General features: G+C 27.0%; 1 long non-coding RNA gene across 2 annotated transcripts; it reads left to right on the top strand.

The window, feature by feature from the left end:
• The first annotated feature begins 13,340 nt into the window (after positions 1 to 13,340).
• LOC107166769 (uncharacterized) lies at positions 13,341 to 18,303 on the top strand. Of its 2 annotated transcripts, none has more exons than XR_016189732.1 (5): positions 13,341 to 13,806; positions 13,944 to 14,119; positions 14,236 to 14,430; positions 14,501 to 14,571; positions 16,894 to 18,303. It is a non-coding gene; the product is annotated as an uncharacterized LOC107166769 (long non-coding RNA). The 2 variants fall into 2 exon arrangements; XR_016189731.1 differs by having other exon boundaries at positions 13,342 to 13,806; positions 13,925 to 14,119.

The raw sequence follows: 18,303 nt of genomic DNA, 5'->3' as shown, positions 1-18,303 counted from the left end.
TTGCAATTTGTATATTATTATTGAAATATTGTATTCAATACTCAGTTTTTATATTATATCATACCTGCAATACATTTTCGTTTCAACGTTGATTTATTTTTATATAATTATAAAATAAAATTGAGCTAGGTACTCTATAATCTTAATATTGATAAATTATAGTAATATTTTTATAAATACTAATTACTAGAAAACGAATTAAACTCGTAAAATAAATAAATATATATATATATATATTATGGATTATTGTACTGGAAAATACGTAATAGTGCAAGTTTATTTAACGTGGACGTTTTTTTGAACTGTGACCTATCAACTGTTTGGCTTGACTTCAAGGTTAATAATATATGTTTGACGATAAGGTCGCAAAAAAAATGTAATACTTTTTTTTACCAAGAAATTACTTTTGTAATCAACATTCTCCGCCAACGACCGCGCCAGACATCTATCCATCTATTATAACCAGAGTTCGGGTCTTATTTTAATTACATATCCATATACCTACTGATTATTGATTGTAGTAAAACATAGCAGGCTAATAATATTATAAAAATACTTTTAATAGTTAGGTATAGATAATTCAAATACAAAAACACTTTTATCCTTTTAATAGGCTATTAATTGTACACTACCTAGATATGTTTTTTAATTTGTTTTTCGCACGAATCACTTAAAAATTAATTAAAATGTATTGGATTAAAAAAAAAATATTTGTTCTTGATAATTCGTTTTAGTCTATAACGTACATAATAACATTTTTGGAGCATTATAATATATAAGCGTATATTTTTACGTTTTCTTAAGCCCCAAACTCTGATCATGACATACTGCATAATATTAGAACAGGATGACGAATATGTTTACAAATGTGTTTCATGGACTAAGTGATTTTTAGTTTATCGCATGCATTCGGCATAATTTTACGATTGAAATATATCTTATAATATTTAAATTTGTATTCGTTTCGATTATCTTTAATCTATTCCTTATTTAAAGGCCTATCGGTGAAGATTCTAATTAATGAAAATACAACATATTAGTAAAATATGCGATTTATGAATGCATTTCGATGGAGTTTTTAACATAGGATTTAACGTGGAAAAATTCGTCGACATTCTTAAGAAAATTAAAATGTGTTTGAATTCCTATTTCAAAGAATACATTTGGTGGTCGCTCATTTCGTAAATATTTAATACGAAATCGTATATAGAAAATTAAAACCTGTTGACGTAAGTCTGCTATTACTGTGTCTAGACCAAATTAACAGCTGAAGTGTCTTAATTGTTATCACGATACTGGAAGAGAATAATGTTTTAGAGAAAACTGGTATCTGTTTTTAATGTATTCGGTATTTATTTTTTTTTTAAACTTTTTTGCTGTGCACAATTTTGTAGAACGATATCACTTATATTATTTTCTCGCTGTGTACAAAATATTATTTGAAATTTTTTTTTTTTTAAATCGAGTCTCTTGTATTTCTGTGCCATGCATTAACCCACTATATAGACTAAGACTAATCACTGTTCTCACTGCTCTTCCGTCGGTGTGTTTTCACATCACTACGATTTCGGCAGTTTAACGTCTTCTTGATATTATTCGATACATAATACTCGGTGTATGATGGCATCATACCTATCGGCTTAGTCACACTGTTCGGCCATGTGTGCACGAAAATAATGATATTTCATAGCTCAACACATGGAGACTGTCGCGGTGCCGGTACACTGCACGATGTGCGCGTATTACACACACACACACGTATTATGTATATTGTATATAGAGCACGGAGACCAACCATTACGGCAAACAAAACCAAATACATATGTACCAACGCGTATATAGGTATAATATTATTGTGTGTGTGCGCTGCTACCCGATCGTTAACGATGGTCTCGGAATTCCATTAAAATAATGTGGACGCCACACGCCCCAAACATATGATGTATATTGTGTATATATATATAATAATATGTCCCATATTACAACGACATTCCCATGCATATAATATATACATAGCCGAAACGTTGTTGTAACTTTGAATATCCGCAGAGGTTTCGCAGATGAACCCATGTCTTCCAGCTATTTATAATTTTATATACAATATACATATACATATTATATAGAATATAGAACCTAATTTCGATATGTATATATTATATAGGCATGCATAGTTGTGGTATCTATACATTTGGTACGCGATGTTATTTATTGGGCGTGACGTAAGTTCCTCAGGGACACGATATTGGCATTTAGCTCCATTACGCATTATATATCTTATCTCTGGAAATGGGTTCCATTAAAATTACGTATAGGTAGATACATTGCACATAATTATATGGACCTTTTTTAAAATGGTTTCGGTGCACTAGGTGTGGCACTGATGTCAGTTATTTCACCCCCCCCCCCCACAAGTGACCATCATTTATTGATAAACAAAAACATCACTGAATTACATTCTCTGGGTAGAGGTACATCTGTGAGAGGCTCTATATTCCCTCAAAATTTGAATGAAATCACCCTGTATATAATATATATATATATATATATATATATATGTATGTCCATAACTCATAAGGGCTGGTGAAAAATAGTAAGATTATTATTAGCAGGGTCAAACCATTGACGTTGAGCAAGCCGGCTGGAAGGTAAATGAAACATAATATTATACGATAAACCTAATCATTGATAAATAATAATTTTTAGGTATATTATAACAAATATATTTTTTTCTGGTTTTCCGACTTCCCCAGAAGTTCAGAAAATGTTTATTTGTTAGTATGTAAGGTTGGTGTTGCAATAGTAAGAGAGTATTTTTTTAGTGGGCTAAGTGATTGCTAAACTTTTTGGCTAATTTGGGGATTAAGATCCCAAATTATTTCCTCTATCTGCAGTGTTATCCAATACAATAATTATTATATAACCTACTCGTTTTAACTATTCTAATGAAATATTCTATTATACTTTTTGTACTTTTTTTAAAATTAATTCAAAGTATTGCCAGTTACCAAATATACAGTCCTTATTGCATGTAATTAGACCATAATTATTTCAATTCCATTGAGTTAGTTTTTTTTAGTAAAGTATTTTTTTTTAGGGTAGCTAAAGTACCCCTCGATATCCCTTGGTGACGCCTAAATGACTACCGGTGACTCAGCACCCGAGGTGAGGTGTTCATAATATATTACGGTGGTAGTTCGGAGGAAGGAAGCAGTTTGAATAATGTCTCTATTTCTAATGACATTTTTATATATTATTATTATGTAGTAATTCATTTTAGATTTTGAGCGGAGCTAAGAATGTATTGGTTTTACAATGATGTTTATTTCTATTCCTTTTTCTTTTTTATTATGTAAACACTTTTTCTCTCACCAAACTTGCTCAAAAGTATCAAGTATAGCATTTTTTCTGAATGTTAATGTTCTTTATCTGATACTTTAGAGAGGTCATTTTACGATTTTAGAAACGGTACTCGAAATAAAAGTGGTTAAAAGAGAAAAAACGTACGATTTCACGATTTTATAATATTAAATAATTCCGGACGACATTTTTTTTTTTTGTTTAATTATAACAATATAATTAATGTAGTATAACATATTCTAGACTGATAAACCGTCTCCACTCAGAATCGTTTTTCGTATACAATGATATTACATCATTGAATTCAAATTTAATACCATCCATACAGTAACTCACTTGTAACCTACTGTACTGCAGAGCGACATCCACTTACTTACCAGATTTTTAAAATTACATTGAGTTAAAGTGGTGTAGAAAATATCATTAATTATTGTAGAAATATGTAATTTATTTGAATAACTAATTTCATCGGAATATGAACCTCTGAAAAAAATGTTGCCATTATATTTTTGATATTGAATTTCATTTGATAACTTACCTATGAGAAACCTTGTATACAATTTTGAATGCCGGAGTGTTTTGATTTAGATATAACAGTTATAAGTAACTTAAAATGTGTCAAAATATTTTAAATCATATTAAAATAATTTCAAAAAATTTTTAATATTATATGCTCATATTATAACTATTTGATTAAAATTTCGATACTCTATTATAGTTTTAAATTTTTGAAAAACAATAAGAAAGCTATTATATCGATGTGATGGGTCAATATTCCTATTTAATAATTAGTTGGTTGCTGAAAATTTTTAATTTTGACCTAGAATAACTAGATCCAACTTTTCTACAGGAGATCAACAATGTTGAAGATTGAAACATTTTTCCTGCTCTTGTAAAGATGATGTCAGACATACACAAATATAAAAAATATATCATTTTAATAATACTCCGCTTAAAGTGTAAAATAAAGTACTTCAGTATTCCCAGTAGGTACCTATTTTTCATTGCCTCTACAAATGTATCTAACTTATAATATTAATGTTGTCATGACTCGGCTTAACATAAAATAATAAGAAATTATAACGGAAAAAAACTTCAGTCTAGTATATCATTTTTTTTAGGTGTATATATTTTTTTCCACTGATGGAAATATCTTATGACCCAGGTCACATTATTTTTATTACCTACCTATTTTAATAATGAGCTGTATTAATTTTAACTGAAATATTTTTGTTGTTATTTTGATGTATACTGATATTAGACATTCATGACTAAACGTATTCAATACTAACAGCGGTAATTAAAAACTTATCGAAATTATATGCAAAAATATGCGAGGCCCAAAATATATTGTCTGTAATTCCTACGAGTTGTTTTGGCATAATTCATGGCTCACTAAGTTTTTTTGTTTTTAATTATGCAAATGCATTCAATTCCGAGTACTTATGTACTTAATTTATTGGTCGTTGATATTATTTATGTATACAATGGACAATAATTATTTACTAGCAATCAGAATGAATTTGTTCACTATTTATACATATTATATAAGCACGCAGTAATAATTAAAAACAAAAAATTACTTCATAAATCGTCTCAGTAGGTACCTATTACAATAAAACTAGTACAATTATTTAATAGGCATGCATTATTACACCCTATAAGATCGTATTTTAAGATTTTTTTGATATGAAGTTAAATTCAAATTATATATAGGTATATATAAATAATCTCTACGTAGTTGTGAGCTGTGGCATAAATTTTATTTTCAATATTTCCTAATATTATAGATTAATTAGTCAGAAATAAGAATAACGACCATTTTCATAACTGCCTAATCTATCTATATTTTATATTAGAATATAAATTTGGATATATGATATATATACAGGGTATCTCAGAAAGATTATACAATAATTAAACGTATATATTAGTAAATTATCGAAAATCATATTTTTAAAAAAGTTATCACGTTCCAAATTAATTTAACCAAAAAAAAAAAATTGAATTTTAAAAAACTTTAAAAAAGATAAACTACTTGATTTAGAAAAATCTTTTTACCATCAAAATATTCTTATAATTAGATTCACAAATAGGCTATTTTGAATTTATCCAAACATATTTTTATCAATTTTTCATTTTTTTATTTTCAGTATGAAAAAAATAATAATAATAATACTAAAAATGTAGCGCAAATGTCTATGAATTACATAGAAAAAAATCTTAAATTTTGAATACAACAAAAGTTATTCCATATAAATCAGATCACCGTGAGACACCTCGTGTATATAATCAATATTTGATCTCAGGAACCACTAATCCGATAGTTATGTGTTTATTTTTAATCACAGAGTATATCACAAATGTGGTTTTAAGCCTATTTTAACCACTATAGTTACCTAGAAAAAGGTTGGTCACACATGAATCTTTTTCAGCTAACGAAAAAATTAAAATGTCTTGTTTATTTATAGTGTTGTCGGCAGTAGTTACGGTCTACAGTTTAATACCTAACAGCCATAATTTTTGTATACGCAATAACAAGTGGGACAGCTAGTATTATATAAATGTTAAATATTCCAATAAACTATTGATTGCCTAATAATTAGTTGCATTAAACCGATGAATCTAAATTGTGGTGTATTCATCACATACATAAGACAATATTAGTGTCAAATGAATAACGATTTCAACAATAATTTATAATAGAAATTCTATTAAGCTGTAATACTAAATATGTATTTTTAATTTTGTTTTTAAATGTTCTCTCTTAACTCTCAAAATGTTGATGGAAGATTCCAAAATTTGAATTATGCCCATAAACTTGGTATGTCTATTATTATTAGGTTTATACAAATACAACATTTATCCATCTCAACAGTGTTAACATTGAAAATATAGCCACCATACGGTATATAAATCTATAATAACAAAATAAAGCTGAAAGTCTATATAATAATACGAGTATGTAAGGAACTATTGGGCCGATTTTAATAAAAATTATAACGTCAGATTCATTTGAACTCCGTGGACGGGTTTTTAGCTTCTTTTTCAAACTGTTTAAGTTGCTACAGGGTGACTGACGAAAATCGAATAATTTTTTCATACATATTAGACATCCATTTATAACAGAAACAATTTTAAAAAAGGGGTAATTAGATGTCGATCTGGTGTACAGTATAGGTTACAAGTAAAAAATACTCAAAAATACCCAGGATAAAACAAATTTGAAGGCTGGTGATATAGTTTTTCCAAGCTGAATGGTTTCCATAGTCTATCGGTGGTCACCGCTGTTAATATAATGTAAAAACAATTTAATCGTTAATTGATCGTATACCTTTATACAATACACATAGGTGATTAAAATTGCAATAATTATGCGACCAATATTACTTCACTATTTGAGAAAATATTTGTGTAATCAAAATAAATGATTTATAAAATATGGTCTACAAGTGAAATCATTTAAAGTGAAAAAAAACCACCGCAAAACTAATGCGTTTAAAATATGCCACAGCACTTCGTCTGAACCTACAGCTGTACTTGGACTATAATAATACCACGCGAGTATATTATTACAATTCGTTTCCCACGTGTGTTCATCCCCATTTCCGATGAGTTGTTTTTTTTTTACTTCTTTTTTCCCCGTCTGGTACATAATAATAATTATTATTACAGCATACTATTAATTTAATTATGCGTATACTACGACGTTATGCGAGCACAGGCTTTTTGATCATTAAAACATTTATGTAAGCCATACTATAATGATATAAAGATGACACATATTTTTGAGATTCATTTTCTTGGCCAAATATATCGTCGCGTCAAAAACATAATAATATTGTCTCAGATCCTTTCGCATAAAATATACACCTACGTTCAAATAATATTCTACAATATACATAGGCGTGCGCAGAGTTTCAAGTCAGGGGCAGCGAATATTTTTTGTACCGGCCCATACATGGGTATTAAGTTAACATTTTTAAGCTCAAAATCAAAATTTAACTTTTGACCTTTAAATAAAAATATTTTAAACGATAATCATTGGTTAATCATAGATTGTTTTTGCTCAACACCGGTATACCAAATCAAAATTAAAAATACATCAAATATCAATAACACATTATTCTTTATTATTATGTTATGTAATTATTATATAGTAATAGTTCGGCCCATACAAATATATTCAAACCGTCCAGGAGCAGCAAGAGCACACCTTGCTGCCCCTGTGCGCACGCCTATGACAATATACATTTTATTGAATCGGATATAGGTATAATTATCATTAATAATATACTAATTTGTGTAGATCGAGAAGTAAATAGGTGGCCATACTTATATACTCAATAAACAATTATTATAGTAAATTATTCATTATTCTATTATATAAGTTTACCAGTATACCATGGCACATTATTAACACACTTAAAAACCAAATCAATAATATCATGGCATTAGTATAACAGCTGCAACACAATATACTCATATATTTTGTACTAAAAAATTCACATGGCGTTAAATTAGAATATAACGAGTATAATATGTAGGTTTATAAAATTGTATACAAAACTGCTCCCCGAAAACTCCAAAAATAAACTAAAGATACGACCAGAAAAATAAACTATATTGTAGTGTATATCTACTTACCTAAATAAAAAAATATTTTAGTATGTTTCGATAACTTGTGCTTCCGCGTACGTGTGATAAAGTATAAAAAATACCATAGTGACAACTGTTGTACGTCGGCAATAACGAGTAAAGGCTCTATAGAAATTGCCTAAATTTTGCCCCTTAAACAATAGCCACTAAGAACCAACTTAAATAATTGAAAAAGTTAATTATTTTATAATCCGTATGACATACGTAGGTATGTATGTATTATATTTGCACTCATTTTTTTCTCATTTGTACAATATTTAATGTTTATTTAAATTTGTTTTATATAATAATTAGAATTATGCATAATTTTATAATACTTTTATCTAAAAAACTTCTAAACCTTGTTAATTTCATTTAGTAAATAATACTCGTATTTGAATATACCTCTAAATTAGACAATTGATCATTATTAATTGTTATATTAGGTAATAATATTACTTGATTATGTTGTTATTCACTTCACTTAGTTCTCATTGAATTCCATGTCCGTGCTTCTCTGGACTAATGCGTTGTTTAAAACCATCTTTAATAATAATACTACAAATATTTTTAATTCTTTGAAATCTGAAATTTATGAAAATCATACGTACATCATACGTACCTTATCAAGAAATTTCCATAACTCAACAGGTTCGCTTCACTACAATCTACATATTCATTCCCCACTTCAACGACGTCTAAACGCGGCCACCCTCACGGCCTCATTAGTTAAACTCAACTTCCAGTCTCTAATCTGTATAATATGTTTATTGTTGTTTTATAATTTTTCATCTAGTTATTGTAATCGTGTAGTTATTTAGTTCACTCATCTGTATACATTTGTTCAATTATACTAATATTTTTATTTATATTTAACTATCCTTTTAAAATAGCCACAAACTAATTAGTTCTCTATCATTCATATACGTAGATAGCCATATGCTAGGAATGTCTTATTTTATTAATAATAAAAAATACTAAAGGGCGAAAAAATATAAATCTCATCCAGCATTCTATCTTTGCTCATGAGTTATAAATTTTTAATTTATAATTATTAATCGTGGATATAATTATTATTGTTTTTTGATAATATATGCATACCTATGTCATTATCAACCAAAGCAAAATAAAAATATAGCAACTAGTACTGATAATATTTTACATTTACCATTTTATTAATTTATTATGAATTAAATTATATGATACTTACCTATTTAATATAGCCATATAGATATAGGTATTGAAATTTAAGTTTGATATTTTATTGCATTGTTTATTCTAATATAATTAGGTCATAATAATCTAATTTTAAACATTTAAAAACAAAATTACACGTAGATAACGAGTTATTTAAATAATTATATCAAAAAAAACCATGATGGATAAATAATAATTGCACTTCGGTTATAAAAACCCGACATTCCTTTTATAATCAATTCATTTTTTACCGTACAACTACTGAAGTATATTTATTTGGTATTTATTATATTATTATTATTACCAATTAATACACATTTATTAAATTGGAGTTTACAATTATTTGATCGCAACACAGAATAAAAAAAAAATTAACGATCCCTTTTTTCAACATGACCTACCTATCCATTTTTAAAAATTAAATGAATAATTCCCGACTGCAGAGAAATATTGTGTAGGTACACATTTTTGAGTTTTGTCAAGTGTTAAGCTCTTGCGCAGAATTGTATTATGTACACAAAGAAGTTTTGAGACCTTTTATGATTACGAAAAGACTTTTTGATCTTTTATAATCAATTTTATAATTTACTCACTCACCCGACAACTAATTTCCTTTCCAGACTTCTGTTAAGTATTTTTCGTTCCGGTATAAAAAAAAATGCACAGCACATATAAATCTATACTTATAATATCATTAAGACTCATATAGTTTGTTTTAATTACGCTTAAAGAGCAAAACCCATGAAATTGTATTTAAATTAACTTTGGGGGAACCTAGAAGGTACTACCTAAAATACATATTTTGTGAAACTATCAAATTTTTTACACTTAGTACAAATTGCGTAACATTTTTTAATGGTAAAATCTATTTTTAGCACATGATTTGAATTGACAAAATTTTTTCAAGTTGATTTGACATATTTCAATTCTTGGCTCTAAGTTAAAAATCGAATTAATGACAGCTATTATTCAAGTTTGAAAAATCATGTTTAATTAATACACCTACCTATGTAATAATTTATTAAATTTAGGTTCATTATGTATTTTTTTTCATTAAATGTTATGATTTCTACACAAAAATCTTCTCTTCGTTAGGGAGCTATATGTTTTTAATTTTTATAATTAAATAGATGTAATAACAAAAAAATTTATAAATTCTATGCACATGGTGTGCACGTTGTAAGTGTTAAAAATTTGAACATTTCACTAAATACCTATGTATTTCAGTACCTCTTAGGTTCCCTCCAAATTTATTTCAATACAAGTTCATTTGGCCGAAATATTTAGTAATACCTACCTTAAATCGTGATCACTCTGTACCTATAGGCACGATTATCAAACATTCGAACAACCATCATTATAGTTTTTATTTAAAAGTTACGATGAATATTGTAATAACATATGTATCTATTGAACTTATTACTCGCATATTATATTAATACTCGGGTAGATCGTACCTATATGTTATAAATCCCCAAATATTGACATGAAAAATGAACTAATTTTAACAAAATAATAGCTGTCGATGTAATATTATAAATGACAAAAAATTGCATTAGGTAATTTAAGTCATGAATCATGATGATGACATGATCATAATTAAACATAAATAATAAATCGTATAATACATAAGTGCTTGAGAGTGCAGGATAAAGGTATTATGTGATTGTTGTAACAAAATATCATAACTATAACACATAAGTCGTGAATACTTATGATTGCACAATTATAATTATATTTAAATAGAAAGATTTAATGGATAGCAATACAATTAATCATTTGTTTGTAAACTGCTTTTATTATTATAAAATATAATTTTTTTACTTTGTCTGTTAATATAATATATTATACAATTTTATTAAACAAAAGTAAAATAAACAATACAGTTAATTATACTATACATTTAGCCCGTTCAGGTACCTAAATATTGCACAAGATGTTAGCAAGATGATAATAATAATAATAATAATGTTAATTTCTGTAAATTAATAATTAAATTTTTGATCCCTCTAATTTTAAATGTGTTTCTTAAATTATTAACTTTCAGAACTCATAAAAATAAGGAGTTTTTATTGAATTGATAGTAACAATTTCCAGCTATATATTTTCTATTTTACTAAAACAATTTTTATGTGATTCTATTTATAATGAATTAGTCATAATAAAGCTATGTAAATTGCTATTTAAATCACATACTGCTGCTACTATTCCATAAGTATAAAAGGAGAAAATATTTTTATTTTTTTTTTGTGCTGTATTATATTGGATAGGGCCGATAGAGGATTTTTCTACCAAACTTCTTTTTAGTTTAAGCTGTCTCACATATTTTTTGTTTTTAAATTAAAATTTAAAGGGATTGGAGTTAATGGCATTTCAAGGATAAAAATATAGGCAAATTGATATAACGGAATTTCTGAGATTTGTCAGTGTGTATAAATGTGTGTCCAATCTGTATATTATATTGTAGACAATATAAATACATATTTTAGTTATTGACTAGCAGGTACCTATTGTAAGCAATGCTATAACTTTACTAAGACCAAGTCTATAAACTGTAACAATTATTATTTAAGTTAATGTAGGTAATTAAATGTTATAACTATAGAATCGCAATAGACGAAGACTAAGTTCACAAATTGTAATTGTAAATGTAGGAATTAAAAAAAAAAAATTATCATTAATTCACAATATTTTTTTATTGGCGTCTGAAAATTAAATTTTGACGAAATCGTATATATTTATGCGTAATTATATAATGTTAGTTATCATCAAAGGATTTTCTTATTGGCTAAATATCTTTGGTCAGAATAGTTTTTTATATGATTGTATGCAATGAATAATGATTTATCACTCAATTTAAATTTAACCCATACATCGTTAGGTAGGTACTCAATGACGAAGTTTACTCGACTGTCTCCACACATACAGTATGTGACAGTACTGTATGTGACCCACTTTTTGATGATATTAGGAAATTACTTATTATTTTATTAGTAACATTTTTATATAAATTCATTGCGGCGAGTCCCACTACTTCCGAAAAAAAATAGAAAACTAAATTAATATATTAATACCTATTATAGTTCTGGCTAAGGTTTTGTCGGTTTTGTATATAAGTAAAGTTTTGTTTTAGGTACCTGAATTCTGAAATAATTTATAGATATTGCCTATCTTCAAAATAATAAATAAAATCTCCCAAGTGTTACCCGTTACCCTTACCAAGTTAGGGAGGGAATGCCTCCTTAATTAATAATATATAATGTGACACTAACTATATTTAAAAAAAGCCTCGCATGTAGGTAGGTAAGCTTGCCGCTTGGTAAAAACTTACAATAATAAGACCTACAATTTAAAGTCGTTGTTAGGTATTTTAGTTCATGGACACATACAACACTGATTATAACATTCAATATTTCCGAAAATATTAAATTTTTTTCGAGTAGGTGAACGTTCTAATTCGTTTATGTAGATCGTAAGATATTATTTCTTTTTTTATTAGTTTTTCAATCTGATAATATTATAGGATAATTATTATCATTTTTATTCGTACGTACGTATTTATAGTTTGCGTTCTGCCTCGAACAGAATAATATTAATTATATTTCGTTTCGAATAGTACAACGACATCTGGCTATGGCGTGATTGGATTCTGTTGAGTAAAATGTGTACGTTTTTGGGGGACAACATTACTATAGGACAAATGGCAATTAGCTCAAAAATTGAACAATCTCGAAATTCAGCCCAAAATGGGAACGTACCACAATCGCGTTATACGTTTATCGGTTTATCCATGGCATAGACATCACATACCAACACAATCTTCTAACGATTTGAGTTCTGCAACAACACAATAAAATATAGTCAAATTATTGTCGGAGAAAGAACATTTTAAATATTAGAATTTGCATAACGTTACATAGAGAATCAAGATGGAAAAGATTTTCAAGGAAGAAATTGGAGTGTATCGATACGTATCGATTTAATTTTGAGTGTTCAAGAAAAGTTTAAGGTTTAACATACAAGCGATGCACCCCGGTCCGTATCGGGTTTACTCGGTTTCAATACTTCAAGACTTCAATACGAATCGGTAAGTAACTATTCTCAGTCGATACGAATCGAATTCTTCTTCTTGAAAATCTTGATAATATCCGGAGGGCTAAGTTTTTGAGTTGTTTCAGTTATGAACTGGGGCGTCGAATCATTATTAATTACTAATATGGGTATTCAAGATTTTCAAGAAGTATTGGCTAATGGCTGGGAATAGTTACGTATCGACTTCGAAGTCTAAGCCCGACGCAGGTCGATACATATCGCTTGTACCTATATTGAACGTGTAACTTCTTGGACACTCAAAATTAAATCGATACGTATCGATGCTCTCCAATTTCTTATTCGAAAATCTTCGTCATGGCTTTGTTGATTGTTCCAAGGAACGTCTTTCATTCACCATTCACGTGATAACTTTACTGATAAGCACGACTGCTGTAAATGATAACGTCACGTAATCTGATCATCAAGACGAAATAATTTTGAATTTAATAGTCTAATAGTGCCAGACTACACCGAAGACTACAACAAACTGTACTAGACGGCACTACGGCAATATCTAAAAACGTAATTGTATAATTATGTACCTAATATTGAATATCGATGATTGTGTGGTTTTAATTTTAACACTTTATTATATAACGCCTTAACGGGAGACCTACTTTTTACAATTTTTTTTCTTTAGTGTAGTTTTCTTTATGCAGTTAGATATACGGAAAGTTGGAATTCAACGGACTAGGTTTCAAATTCAATGCGACATAGCCTAGAGAAGTAAAGAAGTTCGCAGTTATATACGATTTTTACGGATTCGCTCATCTTTTTAGTTTACCGCGCCCATTGCGAATATTTATGGGTTTTTTAAACCTAAATTTTTCAATGAGTAAGTACTATGGTTCAGTCAGAATTTGTCAGTCGAACTTATCTTTATTTTACCGAGATTTGAATTGTCTTTACATAATTCTAAGATGTAATAACTAATTTTGCGATTATCCTTAGGCAGATAACCCCACAAGTTCATGTTAAGTCATGCGTTCATTCGGACTATGGGCCCTATTGCAAAATTTGAGGTTCTTTGGGCCTCTCATAACCTTACCAGTTATAGTATAAAAAGTACTATCTAATGGTTCATTATGCCTGCTGATTTCGGTAATTGAATTTTATTTTGGTGGTATTCCTAAATTGCGATGCTTGGTAAGTTTCTACAATATTTAAATATTTCTTCAATTGAAAAATTATTATTTAAATATTGTCCTGTATTTAGGTACAAATTTGTGATGTATTGAAGAATCAATGTTGTCATTATTGTGTCTAGTCTAATATCATTGAATGTAGGTATGTATTATAACTAATTAACATTGTGTACTTGTGTTTAATGATTCAACATGTATTTATTTTAGAGAATTATCATTTGTACTAAAATTAATGTGACTAAAGTATAATTTATTTATTAAGTTCTCATACCTACCTACTATTATAGTTTTCAATGAGAAAAAAAACAATTAAACTGGTATCAAACATTGATCCTAAGTCAAGTAATATTTTTAAAAATTAACCATTCATACAATAAACATTATTATGTATACCTAATAGGTGACTATATTATATAGTGGATAGCTTGAATATCTGTCGATAGGTACCTGTTAAACTATATAGGAGAGTCAGTTTCTATTTTTCATATTATTTGTATTAAATAGTTGAGGTCCATAAGCTTCAAAGTTCCAACCAAATCATATTTATCATTTCTCCTATTAGCCAGATTTCTTTAATCACTATAAGCTTTCAAAGTACCTATTAGTATTGAATTAACAACTTTATTCTATAAAGAATAAAACTATTTATGATTTTCAATAATTTATAAGTAAAATACTTCCAAAGTGAAACTAAATTTAGAAGAACAAACTGTTATATTTAAAAGTATAAAATATACATTACTCCAGTGGCGGATCCAGGGGGGGGGGCGATCGGGGCGATTGGCTTCCCCGTTCTCTAAAAAACTTCATATCCATATAAAATTTATTGTGTATATTAATTATTAATTTTTGGAAACAGCCTCTATATTTACATCTATGAAATACTATTGCCCTCCCCCCCGTTATTTTTGGCTGGATCCGCCCCTGCATTATTCATTATTTTAAAATAAAATTATTTATTTATTAATAAATTATTTAAATTAATTTAAATAAAAAGTAAAATATATTACATTACATTAATCATTATTTTATTGAACCATAAATAAATATATAATTAACAACCCTCTGTTATGATTGTTCATACTATAATCATCAGCTTATATTTCTTTGCTTCTCATTATATCTAAATCATTAATCTCTTCATTTTCTCCATGTAATGGAACAATGTCGATACTGCCAATATGTAACATAATAAAATAAAAACATGATATGATGGTCATGTATTTATGATACTCATATCCCTTACCCAACTGATCTTCATTCAAAAGATGTATTCGGTTTTCCACTTTTTGTTGATTGTATCATTTTAAGATAATACACCGTTTATAATAATATAATACTATAACCATACATTTTTATATTTACTTATTCAAATTTTTCTAGAATATCATGATATTTTGTTGAAATAGTCTCAACAGTTATTTCTGAGATATAAAATACAATGCCATTTATATCAGCATCAATGAATATATTTTTAGCTAAGCTCTCTTAAAATTCAACATTTTCTCTTCAACACTTCCTCTATATTAGTTTTTTGAGTAAAATAAAAAAAGAACAACATTTGGATACTTGCTTAACAAAGACTAATGTTTAACGTAACGAGGCGACATTGGCAAATTTAATTCTTCTAGATTAACATTATCTAAATATTTAACAATATAAGTTAACTTGAACTGCATTATTACTTTACTTGGTAATAAAAATAGTATAATAGTTTTGAAAAAAACAATTAGTAAATTAGTGGTATTATTATCAAAGAAAATACCTGTAATTATTGTAATTGGCAATAGGAATGTTTGTTTCACTGCAGATCTGATTAATATTATAAGATTCACATAAAACATTTTCTGGGAGCAGTCAATATAGTTGTAATTGTTAGTTCATTTTTTTTTTTTTTTTTGATAAATAATAATTATTATCATCGTAATGAAGGGGACTGTTGAATAAAAATAAAAATGTTTGATACATAATTGACTTTTGTACTTTAATGGTAAATGATATATTAAATTTCATATTTTGCTTACATTCAATTAGCCTTTTTATTTTTGAATTTTCATAATGGTTATTTTTAAACTAAATGAACATACTACAGCTAAAATCATTATTTAGAAAAATAATACATAGAGTTCATAATAAGATTAATTATTTTAAAGTCATAGACAAATTTAAAAGTTTTACTTCACTTTACTATGATGGTAAAAGAGTAAATTAATTTTAATTATGAAAAATAAAAATTTTAGACATAAAATATTGGAGCTACTACATTAAATTTGGTTATAAAAATGTGCAAAGCATAAAAAAGTTAACAAACATTTATTTTATAATTTGAAACATCTGTAAATAGTAAAATATACTAAAAAAAAATTCCTTAGAATATGATTCTTGTATATAATTTTTTTTTATACCTGGCAATTATTATATATTCAATCAATTAACCTGTTATTAATCGATTATATTCTTTTAGGTTTTGAAGGATTGTTCAAAAATCAAATGCAATCAGATATCACATAACTGAATTCATAAGATACTGGTGCACCTTTTCTACATTCTTGAAGTAATCATTTTTTATTATTTAACTTTAATCTAATGCCAACAAATATATTTAGATTATATAATTTTTTTTTTTTCAAACTGTTACCTATATCATACAATAATTATCATAATTCGAAATACTTTTATTCAAAAATACATTCAAAATTTTATCAACTTTCTTTTGATTATTGTATTAATTTCTAAAATCTAATGCTTTTGAATAATTATATTAGTGTATTCTTTTTTTATTTACAACAGAGTTATAATTTTTTCACTCATGTCTATAATTTAGAATTGTTTAAATATGTTAATAACCTAACTTTGTTTGTATGACAATTTCTTTAAAAACACTTTCCAATTCTACTTTAAACAATTTATACTAGTTACAAAACTATTTGGACAATCTGAAATACAATGTTTTTTTTTCAACAAAATGCATAGGATCTAGTATTATTATATAAATGTTATTATAATACAGGAGTAGCCAACCTTTTTCTATATTGTGCCAAATAAAAATTAAAAATTGAGAATATGACAAATAAATTAATACTTATTATTTACTTTAAAATTGTATAATAATATATTTATTTCTTTACATAAATTCAGATTTTAGATTTTTTTTATACTATTTTTTGACATTTGTGACTAAAGTGATTTATTTTAATGAGGATATTGAATTTGTTTGATATTCATTATCTCTTCATAATTTGGCTGAAGTTTAGTTGTAGATATGAGCATTACATTTTTAAGTATTTGTTAGAGTTTGGTATGGTACTTATTTTTGATGAAAATCATCTTAGAAAAACTTTTTTCATATATATATGTCGAGGCAAATTTATAAACCGAATTCAACGCTCAATCATGTAGTTCTGGAAAATCTTTCTTGGTTACGCATTTCCAAAATTGTATTATGTAAGACAACTAAGAGTTGGCTTAGATTTTTCCTCCTTTGCATAAAAATTTATCTACTCATTTAATATTAAAATTACTTGAGACAATATTATATTTATAGCTTCGTTTTATACCTAAACTCTATGTACCTGATTTATTGGATGCCTTTTTATCAATCACAAAAAACTTGGATGCAAACTACATGTTAATGTACAGCAATTATAGCACAATTTATTTGATTATTAATTTGTAATAGGTACAGTCTGGCACACATTTCAAATTGTTATCGTATCCAACAATTCTCATACCTATGGGAATATTAATCTGGAAACTCCTTTGTGATAATAATAATATAAATAAATAATAAGTTATGTCATTATTTAATTATTATTTAACATTGTTAATGTTATTTTGACACAAATGTTGTAAAATATAATATTTATGACTTTTA

The sequence above is a fragment of the Diuraphis noxia genome, unplaced genomic scaffold (assembly GCF_037042655.1).
Source record: "Diuraphis noxia isolate RWA-SAM2 unplaced genomic scaffold, SU_Dnox_SAM2 contig0001, whole genome shotgun sequence".
NCBI classification, from domain to species: Eukaryota; Metazoa; Arthropoda; class Insecta; order Hemiptera; family Aphididae; genus Diuraphis; species Diuraphis noxia.
The sequence above is the reverse complement of the archived record's forward strand: the minus strand, read 5'-3'. Positions and strand labels throughout refer to the sequence as shown.